The 16,961-nt window shown below is 41.7% G+C and overlaps 1 protein-coding gene across 6 annotated transcripts in view; it reads right to left on the bottom strand.

The window, feature by feature from the left end:
* LOC129819581 (plectin-like) overlaps nucleotides 1-16,961 on the bottom strand; it is a 181,250-nt gene that overhangs the window by 72,390 nt on the left and 91,899 nt on the right. The gene's annotated exons all lie outside the window — the stretch shown is intronic.

Genomic DNA, 16,961 nt, shown 5'->3' with positions numbered 1-16,961 from the left:
CTCCCACCCACTCTCTCTCGCTCGTTCCTTCCTTTCATAATCTCTCTGCTTCTCGTTCGTCCACTCAGACTTGTATTATTTTCTTCTTCACTTAGCCAGGTACATTTAAGTCGATTGATTGTAGCCTTCAGGTAACAAAGTAGAGTCCATAGGATGGATTTACATTAGTAAAATATGTCTAGTCAGATCAATCTCTCTTCCACATCAGATTTGCAACTGTTCTGTTTACAATAGCCTTAGTTGGATGTGGTGTGGCCAAAGCCACATTCCTGCTTCATGTGTGAGCGTGGCTATGAGCATACCGTAAATACCAATTTCTATAGACAAACATAAAAATTATAATGTTTTTAAACCTGCAGTTTTAGTTTACTTTTGCACTACGCACCATTTTAACTTCCATTCATTGTTATGTTTAATGTTGTGTCTTTATGTTGTGTTTACTACGTATGGTGCTTTCTTGTCTTTCTTGTAAAAGAGATGTACATTTCAAATGTGACCTCTCTGATTAAATAAAGGATGAATAAAAAATAAATAAAACACTATCTCTGAAGGTAGTGTGGGAGACATCTCATAAAGTGAGATGTTGATCCCGATCTGTCTCTTTACTTACACAAGTATCTCTCCTGGACCTAGTCTCTGTCGTCAAAGTAGTGCAGTGTGAAGTGATCTTCTATTGGCTGTTGCTACTCCATCTGGTTTGCTCCAAGGGAAGGCTCACAAACTGCTAGCAGGAAGCTACTAATTATTTTTCCACCCTCCCCATGAGTCATAAAAACCAAGGATCTCTCTTTTTTTTCTCTCCAAATGTTTATGTTCCTATTTAGAAAGCTTCCCATTTCATTTTCCTAGAAGCTATGTCTTAACTCCATACTCATGTCCACAGGGTTTCCAGAAGCCTATAGAACTGGGTCTTGTTTCTTGACCACTAACCAAAAAAAAACATCCAACCTCCAAATACCAACTCACGGTTTAAGCCTTCTGCCTGTAAATCCAAACAACTACCCCATTCTTTCTGGACAAAGAGCGTCATTAAAAGACCTGAAGGTGAAATATCTTAGAGAAAAGCCAACCCCGGAGTAGGAATGTTCCTTAAAACACGGATCCTGTTGTCATGGCTGTCTCTTTGTAAGGTGCTCTCTTTGCAGAGCCGCACAATGCGTAAGTCCTTGACATTGGAACGTATCCCCCCCATCACAAAACAAACTATGACTTGTAACCGTCCCAAAGCCACAAAGCACACAAATAAAACCTACAGACACACTTCACATGACACGCCCCAAAATACAACGTCAAAAGCTTTATTCTGTGGGCAAAATAAGTGAGAGTATTGCTTCCAGTGCTTTTAGGCTACAAACTGAACTACATACAGTATGCTCTAGCCAAATTAGCAAACCTTCCGGTCGGTTACACCTCTGTCAAAGGTGTGAAGCCTGGAGTCGAGGCTAGTTTCCCAGTAACGATAAGCAACACACAGGCACACTTTTACCAACCTACCAGGTATGATCTTCATCTATAGAAGATATCGCAAGAGGGATATTTAGCCTAAGAGGAGATATTCAGGATGTCAAAGACAGACCTGGTCTGAAGAGACATAGAGGTGGTTTCTCTCGTATCTCTGTCTGATAACTCTATTATGAGGGGTGTCCCTTTCATGCTATTTTGAGGGTTGCCTATTTACCCCTGCTGGTAAATGTCAACTAAAAGCATAGCGACCAAACAATTGTCAAGGGGATATGGAATAGGCCTACACATTTAAGTTAAAAGTGGACATTGAATGGGCAATATAGTCATGATGAAGAACCTGACAGAAGAAAATATTCTTCTAGCTTTGTGATGTCACATCAACACTCCCACATTTAAACCACGTGGACAAGAGTGACTCATAAGAAATACATCTCAACAAAAGGCCGAGAGCAAGAGCAGATTTAATATTGCAGACATATTGTGGTTTCCATCAATGTAATTATTACATTACAGCCTTATTCTAAAATTGATTTCAAAAAATTGTCCCTCACCAATCTACACACAATACCCCATAATGACAAAGCAAAAACAGGTTTGTATGAACTTCAGCAAATATGTAAAATAAAATAAACTGACATATTCAGAGACCCTTTACTCAGTATTTTGTTGAAGCACCTTTGGCAGTAATTACAGCCTTGAGTCTTATTGGGTATGACGCTACAAGCTTGGCACACCTGTATTTGGGGAGTTTCTCCCATTCTTCTCTGCAGATCTTCAAGCTCTGTCAGGTTGGATGGGGAGTGTCGTTGCACAGATATTTTAAGGTCTCTAGAGATGTTCGATCAGGTTCAAGTCTGGGCTCTGGTTGGGCCACTTGTCCCAAAGACACTCCTGCATTGTCTTGGCTGTGTGCTTATGGTCGTTGTCTTGTTGGAATGTGACTTCAACCCAGTCTGAGGTCCTGAGTGCTCTGGGGAAGGTTTTCATCAAGGATCTCTCTGTACTTTGCTCTGTTCATCTTTCCCTCAAACCCGACTAGTCTCCCAGTCCCTTCTGTTGAAAAGCATACCCACAGCATGATGCTGCTACCACCATGTAGGGATGGTGCCAGGTTTCCTCCAGACTTGTCGCTTGGCATTCAGGCCAAAGAGTTCAATCTTGATTAAATCGAACCAGATAATCTTGTTTCTTATGGTCTGAGAGTCTATTAGGTGCCTTTTGGCAAACTGCAAGTGGGCTGTCATGTGCCTCGACACAATGGCTTGGTTTTTGCTCTGACATGCACTGTCAACTGTGGGACCTTATACAATGGTTCCTCCTTTAAAATTTGTGTCATACTGTGGTACACCTTGCGTGCTGCTGCAGCATTCTGTCGAACGTCATTTAATTCTCTGCCATTTCTTCTGTTACTGCAAGTTATTACTAGTTTGACCACCAGAGAGCATCTTTGAGAAGCATTTGACAGTATTCCGTATTGGCATTACCAGAGAATTTAAAACCTTTTTTGTAATAACATAGTATACGGAAATTAATATAATTTAATTAATATAACTTAATTAATATTATGGTGTTTCCATTCAGAAAAAAATTGTCAGTTTGTCAATTCAGGCCGTTTCGCTCTCGGAGCACACGCTGGACGTTCAGGCCGAGGAGTAGGGTTGATTTGGCCTTAGAACGGCAGTCAAGCACCCAGATAACATTGGCTAGCTACTTCCAGACACAAATGAGACCACTCTGACCATTTTACTCACCCTAGTAGAGCTGATTTGTGTTAACCAGAGCGTTGGTAACTGTAAATGTGGTGCTGGAAGCAATTTAATTGCGCTTATTTCCCAACGTTTACTGACACTGGCCATATTCAACGGGTGTTGAGCGCTCGTTAAGTAATTATTCTGTGCTCTGGTACACTCAGATGAGAGTGCTCTGAAATCCGTGTAGATAGTAGGCTGGACACATGACATTTTTAACAACATTCTTTTCAGATAAAAGCTAGTTCATTGCATCCGCCGTGGAGCCCAGCTTCATAATATGACCATATGTCCCAGCTGCTTGCCATTGTTTTGAAGTAACCGCGAAAAAACAGGCCTTAGTGCATTTTTCACCCTGCCAGCTCCTTTTAGTTCAATTGAGCACCGTGGCACCAACTCGCCTTCTGAATGTTCTATTCCCAGCTTATTGTTCAACGTCACAATGCCTGCTTCGCTATTGTTGGCAATGAGACCTGTTCACATTGTTTTATAGTTCAAATGTAAACAACAAAATGTAAACAACAAAAATAATTTTGGAACTCTGCGGTCTTCCCATTGTCTCCTATGGGGGAAATATAGGCATGTCTGTCTATTTCGCCAAATATCTCGCAATGTGTATATTTGTTTTTTTTTTTCAAATCGGGTGTAACCGGTGTGAAAAGACTAGCTAGTTAGCGGGGTGCGCGCTAATAGCGTTTCAATCGGTGACATCACTCGCTTTGAGACCTTGAAGTAGTTGTTCCCCTTGCTCTGCAAGGGCCGCGGCTTTTGTGGAGCGATGGGTAACGATGCTTCGAGAGTGGCTGTTGTCTACGTGTGCAGAATGTCCATTGAGATAGCACAACGACTATACCATTTAGCTAAACTAAGAATGACGAGAATAATCAAGTCAATAAACGTTGGGTAGTTAGCCTATAGTTAATATACTGGCAAGTTTGATGTATAACTACTAACGTTAGGTAGCTAGCTAACATACCGGTACATACTGCTGTAATGATATGCTGTGGTTCGTAAGGACAGCGTAGCTAACAAATTGTCAGGAAACATAACGTGTAAGGTAACTTATTTGAAGAGTTATTACTTTATTACATTGAGTAGCAAGCTACCCCTTGGTCGTTAGGGCAAATCTGTCTGTGATGGGGGGGGGGGGGGGGGGGAGTTTAGACACCTATTAGTCTATTCTTTAGTAAAGGTTGTTCAGCTATTAGCCCTCCTTCCCAACTTGCAACAAATTGCTGTTCCCATCTCATTCCATTCCCTCTTCCATTCCTGTCTTCTTCAGTGGCTAAACCAACTGAACTTTATTGTGCCTTGATAACAAACTTGTATGACATTTGTAAATACGAATAAAATTGTTAAATTACAAGCATAGTTGGTTTAGCCACGTAAAAAGACAGGAACCTTCCCGCTATCCATGATTGGCTGAGATAATGGATGGGCTGGACATGCCGAGAGATGAGTTCAGGTTGGTCTGCCATGTAGCACCTTCTGTCTATAACATGAGCTGGTCAGTATGTGCAGGTAATCCTTTCTAACACAGCTTTTTGAAAGATATCACGTAGAACTGCAAAAGTGTTGCTCTCCACTTTCTGGAGGACCGGGTTTTGAAATAAGTGGAATGCCCGGTGGAAGAAAAGTATGGTAGCAAAAGAGATGGAGAAAATGCTGGTGTTTGATCGCAAATATGCAGAGGGAGTCAGGCGAAAAGAGAACACACAGAAGGCCTGTCCCCAGATTACATCTTCAAACTAAAGGCAACCATGGCATCCGTGACAAAGAGGGAGAAGCGTTCATCCATGTATACGAGCAAGAGAGTCTAGCTAGCTATATTTTCAGATATTATATGTATAACATTTTGTTGGAAAAGAAAATTCATTGCAAGTGTATTGTTAACTAACTAGCTATTAGCTGACAGGCTCGCTAGCTAACGTTACGTGTATGATCTGTGTAGTAATATTAATCGTATCTCAGAGCCATTTGCATTGCTAGTTATAGCCTAATGTTAGCTAGCTAGCTAACATCGAACCTGGTTGGTTAGCTATCTTCAGATTCATGCAGGGTAGTAACGTTATGAGTTGGGATTATGGTTTATTGTTTAGCTAGCTAGCTACATGTCTAAACAAAAGACTCCACAATGCAAGTAACAATTTAACTGTACCGTTTACACTTTCTGTACCCCTGTGCATGTGACAAATAAACTGTGATTTTATTTAATATAATACAGTGACTTGCGAAAGTATTCACCCCCTTGGCATTTTTGTTGCCTTACAACATGGATTTTGGGGGGTTTGTATCATTTGATTTACACAACATGCCTACCACTTTGAAGATGCAAAATATTTTTTATTGTGAAACAAACAAGAAATAAGACAAAAAAAACAGAACATTTGAGCGTGCATAACTATTCACCCCACCAAAGTCAATACTTTGTAGACCCACCTTTTGCAGCAATTACAGCTGCAAGTCTCTTGGGGTATGTCTCTATAAGCTTGGCACATCTAGCCACTGGGATTTTTGACCATTCTTTAAGGCAACACTGCTCCAGCTCCTTCAAGTTGGATGGGTTCTGCTGGTGTACAGCAATCTTTAAGTCATACCACAGTTTCTTAATTGGATTCAGTTCTGGGCTTTGGCTAGGCCATTCCAAGACATTTAAATGTTTCCCCTTAAACCACTCAAGTGTTGCTTTAGCGGTATGCTCAGGGTCATTGCCCTGCTGGAAGGTGAACCTCCGTCCCAGTCTCAAATCTCTGGAAGACTGAAACAGTTTTCACTCAAGAATTTCCCTGTATTTAGCACCATCCATTATTCCTTCAATTCTGACAAGTTTCCCAGTCCCTGCCGAAGAAAAACATCCCCACAGCATTATGCTGCCACCACCATGCTTCACTGTGGGGATAGTGTTCTCGGGGTGATGAGAGGTGTTGGGTTTGCACCAGACGTTTTCCTTGATGGCCAAAAAGCTCAATTTTAGACTCATCTGACCCGAGTACCTTCTTCTATATGTTTGAGGAGTCTCCCACATGCCTTTTGTCGAACACCAAACATGTTTGCTTATTTTTTTCTTTAAGCAATGGCTTTTTTCTGGCCACTCTTCTGTAAAGCCCAGCTCTGTGGAGTGTACGGCTTAAAGTGGTCCTATGGACAGATACCCCAATCTACGCTGTGGAGCTTTGCAGCTCCTTCAGGGTTATCTTTGGTCTCTTTGTTGCCTCTCTGATTAATGCCCTCCTTGTCTGGTCTGAGAGTTTTGGCAGGTTTGTTGTGGTGCCATATTCTTTCCACTTTTTAATAATGGATTCAATGGTGCTCCGTGGCATGTTCAAAGTTTCTGATATTTTTTTATAACCCAACCCTGATCTGTACTTCTTCACAACTTTGTCCCTGACCTGTTTGGAGAACTCATTGGTCTTCATGGTGCTGCTTGCTTGGTGGTGCCCCTTGCTTAGTGGTGTTGCAGACTCTGGGGCCTTTCAGAACAGGTGTATATATACTGAGATCATGTGACAGATCATTTGACACTTAGATTGCACAGAGGTGGACTTTATTTAACTAATTATGTTACTTCTGAAGGTAATTTGTTGCGCAATATCTTATTTAGGGGCTTCGTAGCAAAGAGGGGGATAAATATGCACGCACTTTTCCATTTTTTTGAATTTTTTGAAACTTGAAATGTTATTTTATTTTTGTTAAAAATCCATTTAAATTACAGGTTGTAATGCAACAAAATAGGAAAAACGTCAAGGGGGATGAAAACTTTTACAAGGCACTGTATGTGTTTACCAGAGACGGTAATGGGAAGAACAACATGACCTGCACCAAAGTCAAATTAGGATAAAACTTTAGGCCAATGAGACAGTGTCAAAGTGTCTAATATTAACGGTTAGAATGCCCAGATTTTATTTTGTCACACTCACATCCATAAGCTGTTTTCTGTAATTGTCTCACCATCAAACTTGTAAATAATGATGTTGTTGTGAGTTTATTTTCCTGCAATAATGAATACAAATGAGCTAAAGTGAAGACATTGTCAGCTACTGTATATGATATGGTCATTAATTGAACTGGCTAGCTAGCTAACTTAACGTAAGCTAGCTAGCTAAAAAGCTAGAAATGAACCAAAACATTGTTCAGAAAGTTGCATTTAGCTGCCTGGTTTGATAGATTGACATATACTAAATACATTTTTGAACGGGTGGGTTTATTGGTGTTAAAATACACCAGTTATGCAATTTTGGACCACCAGGCTGCCTGTAGTTTTTGTGTTCATACTTTTTCATAACGACAAGTTTGAAGTCGGACGACAATAAAATGTTCATGATGTCACTGCGACAACTGTCGATAGATGTATTATAAACCAGCCTTTAGTCTTGAAATCTTTGGTTTAGTACATGTGAATCCTTAAAGAGATGGGTGGGGCTAAGGCTTAAGAGGGTGTGAACGATGCTGAATGAGTGTAGACAAAGAGCTTTCCAGTAGGTGCACCAATAATTGAAGGGCCATTTTCTCAAAAGTGGGGTAACAAGTTTACAAACTTTCAAAGCAGAATGACTTTCCCATTGTTCCTCAACTGTAGTGTATGATACACCATTTTGTAGCTCTGAGTTTCTACTTTTATCCAATGAAAAAAACTATTTGAAATGTTGCTACATAAGACCGAATTGAGCCGGTCGGTCACATATAGAGAATAGAGTACAATTTTGGATGCAGTCACTGGCTCGTTTACTGGCTAGCAATTCAAATAAAAGTAAAAGTCACCCAGCAAAAGTCTAAAAGTATTTGGTTTAAAATGTACTTAAGTGTCAAAAGTAAAAGTAAAAGCATAAATCATTTCAAATTCCTTATATTAAACAAACCAGACGGCACCATATTCTTGTTTAAAAAATTACCGGAAAGCCAGGGGCACACTCCAACATTGACATAATTTACAAATGAATAATGTGTTTAGTGACTCCGCCAGATTAGAGGCAGTATGGATGACCAAGGATGTTTGGTTGATAAGTGCGTGAATTGGACTATTTTCCTATCCTGCTAAGCATTAAAACTACTTTTGGGTGTCAAGGAAAAGGTACGAAGTAAAAAGTACAATATTTTCATAAGGAATGTAGTGAAGTAAAAGTAGCCAAAAATATAAATGGAAAAGTAATGTACAGATACCCCAAAAAACGACTTAATACTTTAAAGTATTTTTTACTTAAGTTCTTTACACCACTGCCAACGGGCCCTGGTCAAAACTAGTGCAGTAAATAGACCTTTTCACAGACCCTTTTTCTCAGAAGTATCTCTGGTGCTAAAGGTCCCAAAGCTTTAGCACATGTGCGTATCACGTTCTGCACATGTGTTTATTCTCTACTTTACACACAGTCTGCTCTACTCTCAGGGAACAGGCTACTCTGGCGAATGGTGATCGTTTAATAAAGTTAGATCAAAGCTGAATCAATTTCTGCAAGATCACGTAATGATAGTAGGCTACTGTGCATAACAGAACCGAATATAATTGCATTGTATAACGTTACTGTAACCCTAACCCTTATTCTAAACCTAACCCTAACCGTAACCTTAGCAAGCAGTTGCTTATCAACAGATAGTTTGTTGGTAGTATGATGATCTCTAGAGCCTTTTGTGTACCTATTCAGGATACATCACCATGAAGAGAATGACATTCATAATTATGTATTGTACAGACCAGGGACCCATGGTGTCATTCTGTTACAATCATTCTGTTACCGGGTCCAATCCAATTCACTTACTGTAGTTCAACAACCAAAATATATATTTTTCCAAACTCAAGGTGTCAGCTGACACCCCATTCTTTCTGAAGACATCTTTAAGTCTTCATTTGGAGTAGACATTTAACAGAGTTTTTGGGAAAATGAGATCAAATAAAAACTGAGGGAGATTTTACTGCCATTCTGTTACCAAACCGTATATCTGCATTGTTCTTCGAGTAAATGCGTTTTTATAAAATGTTTGAAATTATTAAAGGTATTACATATGCATTGAGTTGTATGGTTTGTTTAACTTTGCAGTCAATGGCTTTTGTTTGGCATACTTTTCAAATGAAAAATGTCAGAGTCTGTGTCATTCTGTTCCCGTAGATTTGCCCAAATGCATATCCCCATTAAACTGATTGAGAAGGGGACCACAAAAATGTGTGCGTAAGGTAGAGCTAAAGAAAGACATGTGCAGAACCTTCAGGTAATTTAATTTAGTGCTAGAGATACTTTTGAGAAAAAGGTCAGGGAAAAGTGGGATCCGCAGCCACTCTGAATAGAGAATAGGGTGCCATTTGGGACGCAGCCACTGCCTCTCATTGGAAAAAACCAGGACGGGGAGTAGCCACTCAGAGGAGTTCATCCGGCTCACACCCCCTGGATTTAGCCAGCTCTGGGGAACCTGATCCCTGGCAGAACCAGAATGTGTGAGTGGGAGGAGCCTACCCTACAGCTCTTGGTCTTATCATAAAGTTTGTGCTACAACTCTGCTTCACAGTTAATACTTATTGTCAAGATAAAATCAGCAAATCCAAATAGATGGAACGTAGGCTATGTGTCGTTGGCTGGCAATTTATAGACCACAAATCTCAACTTCACTAGTGAAACTAGTTTACCACATAATCGCATCAAAAACAAATGGAATCTAGCTAAATACACAATATGACCAAAAGTATGTGGACACCTGCTCGTCGAACATCTCATTCCAAAATCATTGGCATTAATATGGAGTTGGCCCCCCGTTGCTGCTATAACAGCCTACACTCTTCTGGGAAGGCTTTCCACTAGATGTTGGAACATTGTTGTGGGGACTTGCTTCCATTCAGCCACAAGAACATTACTGAGGTCGGGCACTAATGTTGGGCGATTAGGTCTGGCTCGCAGTCGGCGTTCGATGGGGTTGAGGTCAGGGCTCTGTGCAGGCCAGTCAAGTTCTTCCACACCCATCTCGACAAACCATTGTTGCCACACAGTTGGAAGCACAGAATCGTCTAGAATGTAATTGTATGCCGCAGCGTTAAGATTTCCCTTCACTGGAACTAAGGGGCCTAGCCGGGAACCATGAAAAACCGCTCCAGACCATTATTCCTCCTCCACAAAACTTTACAGTTGGCAATATGCATTGCGGCAGGTAGCGTTCTCCTGGCATCCGCCAAACCCAGATTTGTTCGTCGGACTGCCAGATGGTGAAATGTGATTCATCACTCCAGGGAACGCGTTTCCACTGCTCCAGAGTCCAATGGCAGTGAGCTTTATTCCATACGACGCTTGGCATTGCGCATTGTGATCTTAGGCTTGTGTGCGGCTGCTCAGCCATGGAAACACATTTCATGAAGCTACCGACGAACACTTCTTGTGCTGACGTTGCTTCCAGAGGTAGTTTGGAACTCGGCAGTGAGTGTTGCAACCAAGGACAGGCAGTTTTTACGTGCTACATGCTTCAGCGGTCCCGTTCTGTGAACTTGTGTGGCCTACCACTTTGCGGCTGAGCCGTTGTTGCTCCTTGACGTTTCCTCTTCACAATAACAGCACTTACAGTTGACCGGGGCAGCTCTAGCAGGGCAGACATTTGGTGAACTGACTTGTTGGAAAGGTGGCATTCTATGATGGTGCCACGTTGAAAGTCACTGAGCTCTTCTGTAAGGCCATTCTACTGCCAATGTTTGTCTATGGAGATTGCATGGTTGTGTGCTCGATATTATACACCTGTCAGCAACGGGTGTGGATGAAATAGCCAAATCCACAAATTTGAAGGGGTGTCCACATACTTTTGCATATATATTGTAGCTTAAATGTGAACCATATGCTGCAGGTTTATCACAAAGAGATGGAATGCCACTACTGTTATGTGATACACTAGCACCATTAGATCCCAGCTTTAGCAATGCAAACCTAATGCTGACACCTCTTGGTAAGAATACTGTACTGTACCAGTAGTTAAAATGTCCTACCTTGGCCCTGTTGAATCAGATCTTCCATGAAGGATCGACCATAATCAATCTTCATAATAGCTAATAAAAAAAAAGTATATATTCACAATACAACAACTGAGAGAAAATGATACCACTAGCTACTAGAGTCTAGTCTCTGTGTGCATTTACTCTTTATACACTCGTCTCCCTACTGTTAGAATTGAACATCTCCAGCAGCAACAGCCTGAGCTGAAACACAGAGTTGAGGTCAGATTAAAGGCGGCAACTGCCACATGTTCCCATCTGGGCTCCATCATGTAGGAGCTGAGGCTTCGCCCCATTTAGCAGGAAAAATGGCAGAAAAAGCGGTGTTCAATAAATGGACTCACATTTCCCAACATCTTGCGGAGTCATTTACCAGCCTGCAGAGAATGGAAAGTTCTCAGGCTGCATGGATATCAGGGGGGGCTGAAACAGGCCATGTGGAGGAAGGATCCACAGGCCAGGACTGAGACAAACAAAACAGTCACCCATACCTTACTTTTCCCACTTAATAAACACAACTACCTGAGTATCCATAAACATGAATGTACAATATGTCATGTTTTTCACTTGAATGTTGTGTTGTCTATTTATCAATGCAATATCCATGTATTTCAGTGTCTATGACAACTATGTAGGGTATTATCACAACTTTATCCATACTGTACACAGTTGGGGAGTAGAGCTGCTACCCAGCAGATGGCAGCAGCAAGTCCAGCGAGTTTTACAGCTCGTGGACGCTGGGTGTGAGTGTGGGAACGTGGACGTGTCGCGTGTGGATGCATATTGATGCAGTCGCCCCATGCAATTGCCTTTTTTTGAGGTATCCATCTTCTGAACTACATTTGAGCAACAACGCATTAATTGTCCTATAAGTGCATTGTAACATATAACTGTCACGACTTGCAGGATTCACACACTGGATCGTCGGGTTCAGGTGAGTGCCTCGTTTGTTGTCTGGCAATAAAGCAAAAACAACGTAGGTGTATAGCAAACAACGTAGGCGACCAAGTTAGGAACTGACAATTCTCCAGCTCTGTATTCGCCTTAATCATAAAGAAAAAAGGCGTTCAATTACACAATGCGACTGTATAGTTTTAATCTTGTGATTAATATCCAAATGCCCCAATGCCCCAGGGCAGTGATTGGGGACACTGTCCTGTATAGGGTGCCGTCTTTCGGATGGGACGTTAAACGGGTGTCCTGACTCTCTGAGGTCATTAAAGATCCCATGGCACTTATCGTAAGAGTAGGGGTGTTAACCCCGGTGTCCTGGCTAAATTCCCAATCTGGCCCTCAAACCATCATGGTCACCTAATAATCCCCAGTTTACAATTGGCTCATTCATCCCCCTCCTCTCCCCTATAACTATTCCCCAGGTCGTTGCTGCAAATGAGAACGTGTTCTCAGTCAACTTACCTGGTAAAATAACGGTAAAATAAAAATAAAAACTGTGCAGGCTAATATTTCTTCTGCCTCACGCGCGCAGCTTAGAGGGAACATTGCTCAACACCATCATCATCATCATCATCATCATCCCAGACACCCTGGACCCACTCCAATGTGCATACCGCCCAAAAAGATCCACAGATGACACGATCTCTATTGCACATTGCCCTTTTCCACCTGGACAAAAGGAACACCTACGTGAGAATACTGTTCATTGACAACAGCTCAGCGTTTTAACACCATAGTGCCCTACAAGCTCATCACTAAGCTAAGGACCCTGGGATTAAACACCTCCCTCTGCAACTGGATCCTAGACTTCCTGAAGGGCCGCCCCCAGGTGGTGAGTGTAGGCAACAACACATCTGCCACGCTGATCCTCAACACGGGGGCCCCTCAGGGGAGCGTGCTTATTCTCTTCCTGTACTCCCTGTTTACCCATGACTGCGTGGCCGCGCATGTCTCAAACATAATTACGTTTTCCGACGACACGATGGTGGTAGGCCTGATCACCGACGATGATGCCAGGACAACAACCTCTCTCTCAATGTCAAATAGATAAAAGGAGCTGATCTTGGACTACAGGAAACGGAGGTTCGGGCTGTAGTGGAGCGTGTCGAGAGCTTCATGTTCATCGGTGTCCACATCACTAAGGACCTATCATGGTCCAAACACACCAACACAGTCGTGAAGAGGGCACGACAATGCCTCTTTCCCCCTCAGGAAGCTGAAAGGTTTTGGCATGGGCTCTCAGATCCTCAAAAAGTTTGACAGCTGCACCATTGAGAGCATCTGGACTGGCTTTATCACCGCTTGGTATGGAAACTGCTTGGCATCTGACCGCAAGACGCTACAAGGGGTTGAGCTCCCTGTCATCCAGGGCCTCTATACTACACGACCGGTACTGGATCACCAAGTCTGGGACCAAAAAGCTCCCGAACAGCTTCTACCCCCCAAGCCATAAGACTGCTGAAAAGTTCATCAAATGACTACCTGGATAATTTGCATTGACCACCTTTTTATTTGCACTGACAATCTTGCACTGGCTTTATGCACACTCACTGACCTCACACAAAGACACAATTTCACACTCTTCACTTACGCTGCTGCTACTCTGTTTATTATCTATCCTGATTGCCTACTCAATTTTACCCCTACCTCTATGTACATTTTACCTCAATTACCCCAACTACCGTGTACCCTTGCACATTGACTCGGTACCGGTATTCCTTGTATATAGTCTCGTTATTATTATTTTACTGTGCTACTATATCCTTTTTTCCCTTATTTGCACATTTTTCGTACTTTTAAACTATGCATTATTGGGAAAGGGCTTGTAAGTAAGCATTTCACATTAAATCGCACTGCAAATAGTACTGCTGGATTGAAAAGTCAGTCAATCAAGCAATAAAATAATACTTTTAGCAAAAAAAATGTATCTTTAATTTACAATCTGTAGAAACTATGAGATTATAAAAGGTTCAGAAATTTTCTGAAACAACACAGTTAAAAATGTATGGCAAATAGAAAACAAATCAAAACGGGATGCTCTTCAGAAATAGATGGGAAGAAAGAAAACTATTGAAAAATACATTGTGTCCGTAAAATGTACACTCCTGTTCAAAAGTTTGGGGTCACTTAGAAATGTCCTTGTTTTTGAAAGAAAATGTTAAAAAATCTCCATTAAAATTATGTCAAATTGATCAGAAATACAGTGCAGACATTGTTTATGTTGTAAATGACTGTTGCAGCTGGAAACGGCAGATTTTTTAATGGAATATCTACATAGGTGTGCAGAGGCCCATTATCAGCAACTACCACTCCTGTGTTCCAATGGCATGTTGTCTTAGCTAATCCAAGTTGATCATTTTAAAAGGCTGATTGATCATTAGAAAACCATTTTGCAAGTATGTTAGCACAGCTGAAAACTGTTGTTCTGAATAAAGAAGCAATAAAACTGTCCTTCTTTAGACAACTTGAGTATCTGGGGCATCAGCATTTCTGCGTTCGATTACAGGCCGAAAATGGCCAGAAACAAAGACCTTTCTTCTGAAACTCGTCAGTCTATTCTTGTTCTGAGAAATGAAGGCTATTCGTTGCGAGAAATTGCCAAGAAACTGAAGATCTGGTACAGCGCTGTGTACTACTCTCTTCACAGAACAGCACAAACTGCCTCTAACCAGAAGAGAAAGAGGAGTGGGAGGCCCCGGTGCACAACTAAGCAAGAGGACAAGTACATTAGAGTGCGTAGTTTGAGAAACAGACGCGTTACAAGTCCTCAACTGGCAGCTTCATTAAATAGTACCCGCAAAACACCAGTCTCAACGTCAACAGTGAAGAGGTGACTCCGGGATGCTGGCCTTCTAGGCAGAGTTGCAAAGAATAAGCCATCTCTCAGACTGGCCATTAAAAATAAAAGATTAAGATGGGCAAAAAACACAGACACTAGACAGAGGAACTCTGCCTAAGAGGCCAGCATCCCAGAGTTTACACCGGGTTCCAACCCCTTTTCAGCTGATTTCTGCCATGTAACTTCACCGGGCTTCCTGTTTTAGGGAAGCCTGGTTCGCGACGAGGCTGTTTGTTACCTAAATAGGCTACTTCCAGTGAAGGCACATAGCATACTACTAACGTGCCACGTATACAACATGTAATGGATGGTCCCTTAGCTAACTTTAAGGAATCCAAAAACATGCAGCCCCATACAAACAAGATTACGCCCACACAAAACCAACATGAGCAACACATGATCAATTAAACAGACTTGACAAGACGTCAGCAAGCAAAGAGCGCAATCTCTCATTTTATTTCTAACCGACCTGGTACGAAAAGGCTGCCATAGCAACACAGAGGTGTGCGCTAGGCTACCCAGCCACATTGCACAAGTTACCTTCAGTCACTTCATAGCCTTTTCTTTCATTTCTTCACTCAAACCTCTCGCCATTAGCAGGGGAGAGGGTGATAGCATGAGGGAGAATGTTTGTAAATATTTGCAGCATACATAGATCAGAGCAGTCTTACAGCCTCATTGGCCAAGCCAAAGAGCATGGGAAAGAGGGAGAGGGGCATAGGCACGCACAGTACAGTTTAGGGTCAGCACACTGCTCCATTCCTTATTTGAACACAGCTGGCAACAAAAACAGCACCAAAGCCACACTGGCTAATTATTGAATGTAAGGATACTGAGCTCTGTGCAAACACATCATAGACTGTGTGGTTTTTACCTACTAGTCTGATACTAGTGTCTAATAATCAGTGGTGTTTTCAGTGGATCTTCTCAACTAGGAGTGAATGTTGTGTGGTTTTATCCTTGTGTGTTTTAAATATGTATTTCTCCAGCATTTTGGCAGTCCTCTGTACAATGGCACATCATTTCACACAGTGAAAACAAATACACAAAAGATGATTCAAATCATGCAACAGGTCAGGCATATAACATTGAAAAATTAAATGCTACATACAGACTACCGGTCAAAGGTTTTGAACACCAACTCATTCAAGGGTTTTTACTATTTACTACATGGTAGAATAATAGTGAAGACATCAAACTATGAAATAACACATATGGAATCATGTAGTAACCAAAAAAAGTGTTGAACAAACATCGAAATATATGTTATATTTGAGAATCTTCAAATAGCCACCCTTTGCCCTGATGACAGCTTTGCACACTTGGCATTCTGTCAATGTGCTTCACCTGGAATGCTTTTCCAACAGTGTTGAAGGAATTCCCACATATGCTTAGCACTTGTTGGCTGCTTTTCCTTCACTCTGTGGCCCGACTCATCCCAAAACATCTCAATTTGGTTGAGGTCGGGGGATTGTGGAGGCCAGGTCATCTGATGAAGCACTCCATCACTCTCCTTCTTGGGCAAATAGCCCTTACACAGCCTGGAGGTGTGTTGGGTCATTGTCCTGTTGAAAAACAAATGATAGTCCCACTAAGCCCAAACCAGATGGGATGGCGTATCACTGCAGAATGCTGTGGTAGCCATGCTGGTTACGTGTGCCTTGAATTCTAAATAAACCACAGACAGTGTCACCAGCAAAACCACACCACACCTTCATGTCTTAAAGTAATGATGGACTGTCGTTTCTCTTTGCTTATTTGAAGCTGTTCTTACCATAATATGGACTTGGTCTTTTACCAAATAGGGCTATCTTCTGTATACAACCCCAACCTTGTCACAACACAACTGATTGGCTCAAACACATTAAGAAGGAAAGAAATCCACAAATTAACTTTTAACAAGGCACACCTGTTAATTGAAATGGATTCCAAGTGACTATCTCATGAAGCCTGTTGAGAGAATGCCAAGAGTGTGCAAAGCTGTCATCAAGGCAAAGGGTGGCTA

Source organism: Salvelinus fontinalis, chromosome 22 (assembly GCF_029448725.1).
Source record: "Salvelinus fontinalis isolate EN_2023a chromosome 22, ASM2944872v1, whole genome shotgun sequence".
NCBI lineage: Eukaryota > Metazoa > Chordata > Actinopteri > Salmoniformes > Salmonidae > Salvelinus > Salvelinus fontinalis.
This window is presented reverse-complemented; position numbering and strand designations above follow the sequence as displayed.